Source organism: Rhinopithecus bieti, unplaced genomic scaffold, assembly GCF_001698545.2.
Source record: "Rhinopithecus bieti isolate Rb0 unplaced genomic scaffold, ASM169854v2 scaffold_7673, whole genome shotgun sequence".
NCBI lineage: Eukaryota > Metazoa > Chordata > Mammalia > Primates > Cercopithecidae > Rhinopithecus > Rhinopithecus bieti.
Window position 1 is genome coordinate 3,214,233 of NW_016806375.1, and position 10,811 is coordinate 3,225,043.

General features: G+C 39.2%; 1 long non-coding RNA gene across 1 annotated transcript in view; it reads right to left on the minus strand.

Moving 5' to 3' along the window:
• LOC108532086 (uncharacterized) overlaps positions 1-7,771 on the minus strand; it is a 10,770-nt gene extending 2,999 nt beyond the window's left edge. The window contains exons 1-3 of the long non-coding RNA XR_001886348.1: positions 7,669-7,771; positions 6,836-7,247; positions 2,688-2,876 (exon numbers count right to left, since the gene is read on the minus strand). This is a non-coding gene — a long non-coding RNA (uncharacterized LOC108532086). The remainder of the gene's footprint in view (positions 1-2,687; positions 2,877-6,835; positions 7,248-7,668) is intronic.
• Between the last annotated feature and the right edge of the window lie 3,040 nt (positions 7,772-10,811).

A 10,811-nucleotide genomic window follows, 5' to 3' on the forward strand; every position in this document is an offset into this window, starting at 1 on the left:
TAGATCCTTGAGGAATCGCCATACTGTTTTCCATAATGGTTGAACTAGTTTACAATCCCACCAACAGTGTAAAAGTGTTCCTATTTCTCCACATCCTCTCCAGCACCTGTTGTTTCCTGACTTTTGAATGATTGCCATTCTAACTGGTGTGAGATGGTATCTCATTGTGGTTTTGATTTGCATTTCTCTGATGGCCAGTGATGATGAGCATTTTCTCATGTGTCTGTTGGCTGTATGCATGTCTTCAATATCCATTTTATCTCTACTTTTTGTATTTATTCCTTCATTTTAAAACAACCTTTAAGTCATCTCTAAAATGGAAATTTTTTTTCTTTTAACAAAATGACATTTTATATCTTCTTCATAATCTTTCTTCCCCAAAACACATCCTGTTTTTCTTGTACCCTTTGCAGATGAAATTATTTATCTCATTTAGTAGTTTTAATCACACACATTAATGTTGTGTTTTAATCACAGACATTAACGTAGTAGTTTTAATCATACACATTAATGCTAAACACATTAATATGGGAAATAAGAGGCTGGAGTTGCCAAGAGAATGAGCACTCAAGCAGAGAATTTCTCAGCAAGTCAAAGTTTACTTTTGCAGAAGGGTGCTGCTCACAGTTTTGGCTACTCCTGGAGCACCCCAAAGAAAAGACGCAAGGAGTTTTATCCCTAATGCAGTCCCTACCTCTGTGTCACTCCCGCCATGGGCTGGGGTCGGACCACACAATCTAAGCTGACCCAATTGGCTATTTGTGAATATGTTCCCAAATAAGGAAGGAAAATGGGACAGGAGTTACAGGTCGAGGCTGGTGGGAAGAAAGAGTTGTTTACAAAGCAGTTAACTAGGGGTGAGGAGGTACAAGGGAGTTGTTTTGAGAAACAAAGAACAAAGAAGTTGAACAAGCTAAACCTTTGAAGAGGAACTCACTGTGCCTTACAATTTCCCCCCTTTTGATTTTTATAATTCTTTCTCTTCAAATTTGTCTAACGTATTTTGGCTTTGTTGTTGTTCTTGATTTTCTAAGAGTAACAGTTTATCTGAATAAGGCAGGGGAGAATTGGAGAAGGTTTTAGGTGAGGGCTGTTTCAATAAGTTTTTGCAGTAATCTGCGGACACAGGGTATAATGCAGCATCCTACAAGAATAAGTACACCTATGACAATTGCAAGGGAGGTGAGGATTGAGGTCTTGAGTCTCTTTTATTTGCCAAACCATTTTTCCATTAAATTAGTGAAGGGGTTGATTTTCTGTAATTTTCAGCTAACTCATTGGCTAAGGTAGTAAGACCTTGTAGCGCCTTTGTTATGGTTCCATCTCGATTATGGTAAATGTAATTTATCCAATTTACATTTTTATTTGTAGTAGACCACCAGAGTAATGCAGATTCAAATACTGCGGCTATTTGATTTTGGGCTCTAAATTCATTTGGTACCCCTCATGGAACTCCGATGGCATCTATATAAATGTGAGGGTCAAAAGACCCATGAGAGGCACTTCTTTTTTTGAGATTTTCCTTTCTGTTTGGTTGATGAAATGCCAGGGTAAAAGGGATAGCCAATTGGGGTAGAGTGCAAGTGCCGCTCCAGTTACTTGGCAGAGTGCACAATAGTGGTCCACCGCAATACCACCATACATCCGCCTGGGGATGAACAAAGGCAGACAGATTGGTTAGCTTCTGAAAAGGCTTGGACTCACTGCATCCCATTAGGCTTCTGAGGAATGCTAAATCTTCCCTTTGTCGTGAGAGACCCAAGGTAAAAATGACACTGTTAACCGGAGGCCAGAAGGCCCTTGGGGGCTGACCTGCAGGGCCCTAAACTTCCAAGAATAGCAGTGAGAGAGTTAAGCATGCCTTATTGCCCCAAGCTGCAGGGTCTTGCAAGACAGCTACCATACAGCACATACTCTGTTGGTTGGAGGACCATCCAAACCAACAGGAAAGGGAACAATTTGGGTTTCTGGCCTGCCTGTTGCACAAGTGTAACAATTGCTCTTATTTAGGGTGTGAACAGAATATTTAATCCATTCCGGCCAGGCATTTACATCTTGATACCCGGTTTCTATGGCTAGGGTTTCTTTTAAATCCTCAACTTTGACAATGTTTACTATAGTTTCATCATTGGGTACGTAAAGAACAACTGTTTGATTGGAATAAGGTTTAGAAGGCGGAGGAAGGGAAGAGGGTGGAGGAGCAATGAAGTGCATTTCAAAGGATCCTATAGGGTCTATTCCAGGAACATCAGCTTCTGTGCCATAGAAGCGACCTAGAGTGGGGTTAGTATTGGCAGAGGTGGTGACAGTAATAGAGATTTGCCCAGAGTTACATTGTTGGAGTTGACAATTAGAGGGAGTTGTCTTTTTTGTAAAGTGGATGTAAGGCTTTAGGTTAGTGGAACCTCCTCCTGGAGAGGTCCAGCCTCAATACTTGATTGTCCAGACCACATCCCCCCCAACCAAAACAGAACTTCCCATGACTGCCCTGTGCTCATTTGGTGCAGGAGTACTTTTCTGAAGAGGCTAGCTTTCTCTGGCTTTGGAATAAGATGTGAAGTAGCTGGGGAGAAGAGGAAAAGGAGGAAGAAACAGATTAAACTTTTCTTTTTAACATTACTCTGGTGGGAGTTGGCCCTGGGACAACAGTCCATGGCTTTGGAGAGGGCAATGCCTTTTTGACTCACATATGGTGGGTCCACCCCTTTTCAGCAGTTTGGACTGCTATCTCAGTTGTGAGGAGCACAAGGTAAGGTCCTTCCCAGGTGGGCTCAAGCATTCCCTCTTTCCAGCTTTTGACAAGGATGTGATCTCTGGGTTGGCGCTGGTGAACTGGAAATTCTAGGGGTGGAGTCTGCGCTAAGAGACCTTGAGTCCTAAGGGAGGAAAGGGTGGGAGACAGACCAAATATATAGTTTTTAAGGAATGATCTTTTGTTTCAAATGTAGGAAAGTTACTAGTAGAATTTAACCCGTAGAACCATTGGTGGTTGTGTGGGATCCTACTAATAAGAGTGTAAGGATTGGGAACAACAGCGTGGGTGGTTGGAACTATTTGATTAATAGCCCTTAGGTTTGTACTAACCAATATAACCCATCTGGTTTCCTTACAGGCAATATGGGAGTGTTATAAGAGGACATACAGGGTTCAAGGAGTCCATCATGGACAAGGCTTTCAATTATAGGTTTTAAACCTATTCTAGCTTTTAAAGGAATAGGGTATTATTTTCTTTTTACTACTTCCCCAAGAATTTTTAATTCGACATGGATTAGAAGAACTGGTAGCTTTCCTTGATTACCTTCTCTTGACCAGATACTAGAACAGATATACTCTTCATCTAAGTAGTGAGTAAGTTTAGGGAGTTGACAAATTTTCCCTGGTTAACATAGGGGCCTAAACCTAATTCTAGCATTAAATCTCTTCCTAGTAGGTTACTTCCTGCCTCTGGTATTAACAAAAATTTTATGTTAGCTGATTTATTTTTGTATATGACTTTTGTTTCCTCTAAAATTTTTGCTTGAAATCTTTCTCCCTTCACTCCTGAAATAAGTTGTTGTTCTTGTGAACAAATTACACCAGATGGGGAATGACAAACAGAGGAGTGAGCCACCCCTGAGTTGATTAAGACAAATAATTAGCTCGGAGTTGGGTCCCACCTCTAAATATATCAAAGGCTCTTGGTGGGATTCAAGATAGAAAAGATAGAGCCCCCTATTCTTCCTCAAAAGCCGTAATTGGGATGACTTCCTTGTCTTTTTCCCACTTAGGGCATTCTCTTTTAAAGTGACCTATTTTCCATATTTGAAATATTTGTTTTGCCTTTTTCCTCTTTCTACTTCCTGGCCTTCTGTCTTTATTCCTTTGCCTCCTGTGTAGGCTCTGACAGCCAGGTATTTGGAAGTCTTACAGGTTCTATTTCCCTGGGCTCCCTGTTGAAGAGTCCCCTGTTGTAGGGTAGACAGCATAATTTTTGCCTTTTGCTTCTGCCTTTCCTCATCCCTTCGTACGTATACCTTTTGGGCCTCTCTTAAAAGTTCCTCTATGGGACAGTCTTTCCAATTTTCTATCTTCTGTAATTTCCTTGTAATATCTGGCCAACTATTGGTGACAAAGTGGAGTTTTAGCATCTCTTATCCCAGGGATTCTTGTAATTCTGGCCAGCATACTTTCTCATTTGCTCCTTAAGCCTCCTTAAGCTCCTTAAGCCATAGGTCCTTTATCCTTTCTCCACTGTATATTAAAGGCTTTGGTAATATTCTGGGTGTGGGGCACCGATTCTCTAATTCCTTTAATTATCATTTCCCTTAAGTCTCTTGTATTTCCTCAGTGGGCTATTGGAGGGAATTTTATTATCTCTCTTATACTTTTTATTTTCTGCCTTGCTTGAGATATTTCCCATCCTGGAAGTTTTAGGTGTTTCCCCAAGTTTTCTGAGTCTGTGGGGCTCAACCTCTCTTACCAGAGATTTCTTGCACCCTTTGCCCTAGAGGCTTAACGCCCCCAGTGGAGGTTTCCTGCACTACCCTGCTTTCACTTCACACTCAATTATGCGTCTCATTCACACACATTCAACCACCAGGATGTCCTGACCACCAAGGAAGTATTTCACCACCCCTGTGGTTTTCCTTACCTTGGTTTTTGGACAAAGTTACCTGGTCACTGTGGTATCTGTAGGCCTTTTCATCCCACATTGCTGAGAGTCTGGGTTTGTCAAAGTCAGTGGGTCTGGATTCCTTACCCCCAAGGCCACTGCAATAAGGCAGCAGAACGTGTCTCCTCATGGGGGGGATCAGAGACCCTTCCCCAGAGGAGAATGGGATCCCAGATGAATACCCAGGTTGTTGGAAATAAGAGGTTACGGTCGCCAAGAGAACAAGCACTCCAACAGAGAGTTTCTCAGCAAGGCAAAGTTTACTTCTGCAGAAGGGTGCTGCTCACAGTTTTGGCTACTCCTAGAGTACCCCAAAGAAAAGAGGGAAGGGGTTTTTATTCCTAACACAGTCCCTACCTCTGTGTCACTCCCACCATGGGCTGGGGTCAGACCGCACAATCTAAGCTGACCTGAATGGCTATTTGTGAATATTTTCCCAAATAAGGAAGGAAAGGGGGATGTGAGTTACAGGTCGGGACTGGCGGGAAGAGTTGTTTACAAACCAGGTAACTAAGCTGGTAACTAGGGGCGAGGAGGTACAAGCGAGTTGTTTATAGGAATGAAGAATAAGGAAAATGAACAAATTAAACCTTTGAACAGGAACTCACTGTACCTTACATTAATAACAATTTAACTCTTAGTAACCTTAATTTCCAGTGAAAATCCTAGGATGTGAGCCATTTTGAACTGTTTTATATCAGTATTTATAGATGAAAACAATGTTATAATTTTTAGAAAGTCATGTTTCCTCACTTTTTTGTTTCTTAACATATCCAAATATATTTTGCTTCTCTATACTATATAAAAGCAAGATGTTGGAATATATAAGCAACTTATGTTTAACAATGTTTCAGGATTTTAACTTGCTTAGAAATGATTCAGATATTTAATGAGAATCTATTACTTAATTTAACATTACTTTAAGTTTTTAAATTGCTGAAAGAGTTTTGAAACTCCAAGTTCAATTGCAATTTTAATGCCATTTGCCTTTGCCTACATTATTAGTTCTTAACAATTATACATGGATTGGTTATTTTTAAAAAGCTGACTATTGAAGAAGTTTAGAAAATGCTACACTAAAATATGTCACTTTGGTATATTATTGCTACCAATAGTTAAACAAAGCAAAGCTTTTTGAATTCCTTGTCTATTTTCCAAAGGAACTCAATTATGCTTAATAATTTCCTTAGGTGTTCCAGCAACCAGGGAAGATTAAATTTTATCACAGGAAAGGAGACTTCACATTCAGACAAACTTTGACACAAACCATTACCCATTCTTCTAAGGGTCCATTCATCTTTCCTAAAAACTACTTACTAGCTCGGGCCTAAATACCATCATTTGCCAAAACCAAGGAAGGGAGGTTCAGGTGAAGGCCTGGTTAAGATAAGATGGCCAGAAAAAGCACCTTAAACAAAGTTTGGCTTGTTACATAAATTTAAACCAATGCCTTTTTCATTGTAAATATTTCCAGCGACTCAGTCCTCCCTCTCTTCCCAGTGCTCAGAAGCAGACATCCTTACAAATGGAAATTTCCATTGTAAATGTAAATGTATTATACAAAAGCATTTCAAAATAGCCAGCTAAATGCCAGAAAGGTGTATTTTAGAAACTGATTTTAGTTCCATAGGTGGTCTTTTTAACTTAGCTTCTGTTTCTTAGCTAAAATTACTCAGTTTAGGGTGGAGCCCATTAAGAAAGAAGGCAAAGAAAACATTATCTATGCCTGGACTCAGCACGAATAGCTCTGAGAAAGAAGGAAGCCTATGTATTTACCTGAGGGCCCATTATGTATAAACTGTCATCCAACTTGTTTTTTGCCTTTAGGACAGGATACTAACTAAACCAACAGGTTAACAGAGTCAAAGTTTTAAAATCCATTAGTCACTCATGCTTTCTATTTGCCTTTTGTAAAGAGTCTTTTAAAAGGGACAATAAAATATCGAAATCTTTTTATAAGTTTCTACACATCAATAAGCATCCCTGGGTGAGCCTTCTTTGGGAGCTGTCATTTTTAAATGCATTCCTTAAAGTGTAATGTTGTTCATTTGGAATGTTCTACCATAATTTAAAATTATGTTTAGTAAGATTTTGCCATTTTAGTAAGTGATTTGTTTTATGCAACCACCAGAGCCAGCGCCAGAGAAAAGGCAAGTAGGCAAGATAAAAAGGAGACTTTATTACCTAGCCAATGTAAAGAAAGAGGAGGCGAGGTTCACCGGTCTCCGGCGGGGAGGCCAAGGAAGTCACTCCTGCGTTCTCGGGTGAGGTTCCTAGGTCCGCATCTGAGGAGGGGGCTGAGGAAGTTTGCGCCCAGCGCCTGCCGGGAGCAGCTTTTATGTTTTGGTCCCGGGAGTGGGAGGGCAGTAGGCGGGATGCAGGCGGGTGGAGGGCCGTGCGGTGGGCGCGGCCAGGTAGGTTTCGGTTTCCTCGGTCGGACGTCATGCTGCGCCTGCGCAGTTGACCTGTGCCTTTCCCGGCGCGGGAAAGTTGGTGATGAAGAACCCGCAAGTACGCCATCTTAGTCACCTTTGTTCTTTGTTTCCCTCTCCCGCCGTCCAGACAGTAAGTATTTGCTGCCTCTGGGGCCAAATACCTACATATATGTAAAGGTAGGTATAGCATGAAGGGTAGAGTAAGTCCTTCAGAAATTAAAATTTTTATACTCTATCTTGACTTTGCCTCTATGATCTTTGTGATCAACTTAGCTAATGAGATTTCCCTATCTAAGCATGTAAGAAAAAAAAAAGAACACAAAATCCCTATGAATTTCTGGAAGCCAGAGTTTGCACTCCTTGCAGTATTGCCATTGCTGCCAGTTTATGCGTGACCCACTTATATATTGGAGGCTTATATCAAGATCCAATCCAGTTCGTTTTTGGATTCAATCCAAAACTAGAATCAGTCCAGTTTATGTCCTAATTTTTAGCCCAGTGTGGATAAAAAATTTGCTTGAACAAACTCAAAGAGCTCAAAATACAAATCTCTAAAGTTTTCAAAATTGACAAAAAATTTACCTTCCCTAGTTGTTGTGAGACAGCAGTGGACACAGTGGGCTCATCAGGTACCTCGCTTGGCCACAGGATCCTCCTGGAGGTGACTGGAAGCTCTACTTCAGATTCTGCTTGTAATACCACCTGTTAAAAGAAAAACTTTAGACAAATTTAACAGAATTTAACCGAGCAAAGAATGATTCACAAATCAGGCAACCCCCTAGGATCTAGAGTGGATTCAGAGGAAAACCAGGGCTATCTCGTGGTTGAATAAAATTTATGGACAAAAAAAAGAAAGTGACATATGGTACACATGTTGCAGGACTTTTCCTTAGTTCCGCTAAAGATAGGATTCTTTGTCTCATGGCCACAAAAATTTAGGCTCACAGACAATTTGAATGGTAAGACAGGGTTTTATTGGGTGAAAAGGAAGAAAAGGAGGAAACAGGGACTCTTGCTAAGCCACAGTCCCTGCTAGAGTACTTCCTGCCTGGCCTTTGGAATCCCAGGTTCCACAGGAAGAGGAGGGGCCAGGCTCCTCTCTGCTGCAAATGTCATGAACTTCCCGCGTCTCCACTTCAGTGGGCAGGTTGGTTGGAGTATCTCCAGGGAACCCCTCCCACCTGGCTCACTCAAATCAAGTGAGGTACAGAAACAGCTAGATTGGTTACAAATGGATATTACCCTTATTTCAACCTGGCTTGAACATTTGGTTGACTGTGGTTGACTGACATTTGGCGACTGTGATTGGCTAAGACTCTGCTACTTGTTAGACATGTAGGTTATAATCTCTTTACACATCAAGTTGGCTTGCAGTTTATTATGTATGGAGAAATCTTTAGGTTGAACTTAAAACATATAAAAAGTCAGCTTTAGGCCAAATTTAATGTAAACCTAGAAAATTGCCTTATACAAACAAAACCTTAAGACCATTTCAAATATCATATGTTCATCTTGACCCATTCATATCTTTTCAGCACAATTTTCTCTAGTAAATGTATTTTCATATATTACAAACATTTCACTCAAAACTGGTCTACAACTAGAAGAAAGATAGTGTTCCACATAGAGAAGAAAGCATTTAAAAGTTGTTTTTTAAAATGGTAGTGAGGAAACTACAAATTAAAAAAAATTATTTCCTATGTTTTTATTTTATTATCATTATTACATTTTTTGAGACAGGGTCTCATTCTGTTGCTCAGACTGCAGTGCAGTGGTGCAATCTTGGATCACTGAAGCCTGAACCTCTCGAGTAGCTGGGATTACAGGTGTGCCACCACTCCCTGCTAAATTTTGCATTTTTTGTAGATATAGGGTTTCACCATGTTGCCCAGACTATTTTGGCTTTTTGAAAAGATTTATTCTGGTACTCCCTTCCTTTCTGTCTCTGAGTTTGATTCTGTACCAAGTCCTATCATTTTTCCTCCTGAATATTGTGACTTTAACTTTATTCCAATTGTCAATCGTACCATATCTATATCGTTTGATTGGTCTACCCTTTCCACTCTTGGCTCTCTTCAATCTATCAAGGTACCATTATTTACCTTTCAGATGAACAAAGATCTAAGTTTGAAAACATACTCCATTGATGTGGCTATGTGAAAAAAAGTTATTCTTACATACTGTTAGTAGGAATACTGTTAGTAGGAATTCAAACTGTTACAAACCCTATGGAGGGTATATGGGCAATACTTATAAACCTTTGTTTTCTAAAAAAATATTAATTTAAAAAAGACAGAGTCTCGCTGTGTTGTCCAGGCTGGTCTCAAATGCCTGGGCTCAAGCATTCCTCCCGACTTGGCCTCCCAAAGTGCTGGAATTACAAGTGTGAGCTGCTATGTCCAGCCCAAAATTTCTCATATTTGTATATTTTTACCCAGCATCCACCTGCAGGAATCTAGCAAAAACTATGAAAAGATATGTGTAATACCTTATGAAATGAACAACTTTGCAATGGAAAGATAGAAAACCACATATGTGTCTATCAAGTGGAGAATGGTTGAATAAACTATAATACATTTACCCTTTGGGGTGCTGTAAGATAAAAAGATAAAATGTGGCATATTTCTTTAAACTACTATAACATGATTTCCAGCATATATTAGGTTTAAAAGATAAGGTGAAGAAAAGTACATAAAGTATGCTACCATTTATCCATGAAAAGGGGGACATTGAAACATAAATGGGTATTTGCTTATATATTTTATTAAAAAATTATCAAATAGAAATCATTATATGGGTTGGGTTGTTTTGTATATTTAATTTTGTATACACATAATTACATAACAATGAAACAAAAGTAAATTTAGAAATGCTAAAATCTAAAGCAAGATGAAACAAGTAAATTTGTATATCAAATTAGAGGCACAACTAATAGAGTTAAACAAGTGACAAAAACAATGTGATTTGACCATATATTCCTAGGAGTATATGCCCTATGGACAAGCAAGACTGCAACAGGACTTAAAATGGTTTTAAGCAATCATAATGTTGGGAGTCACATTGGGACTTTTCTCTGGTCCGTTAGGTGATTACAGCAAAAAGTGATTATTTCAGTGCCATGAAAATCAGGGTTCTCAATGTGGGAGAAAGGAGATACACATGGAAGACTGAAAGGTTAGGTAAAAACCCTGTGATCTCAAATATGAATTGAAAGAATAAACACAAGAAATATTACATCTTAAAACTTTATCCATGAAAAGGCCTAAAAACAATGATCCCCCCAGCACTATTATTACCTGTATTGTAATTTGCAAATACTATTTCCCATAAGGGAGCCGACGTTTCTTAGATAAATGGCCAAATTCATATCTGGCATAGTTAATGGACATGCTGAACTCAAAACATTTTGTCATACCTGAAAGCAAGGAAGTGACCACAGATTATTACCTAAAGTACTTTCTATTGCCTAAAGGTGAAAAAATTTGAATATTGACTATTCATTGAATTGAAATGCAAACATGTTTAAATCTCTGTGTTTATAAGGATACTTTAAAAGCCCTCATTGATAATTATTTTGACAACTTGTAAATTAAAGGAAAGAATCAGCCATATTATCTTCCTTCCATTTACAAACTATATCTTCCTTCCATTTACAAACTATATGTCAGGGACCAAATAGTTAATAGGGGAAAAGGTTTTTTTTTTTTTTTTTTTTTTTTTTTTTT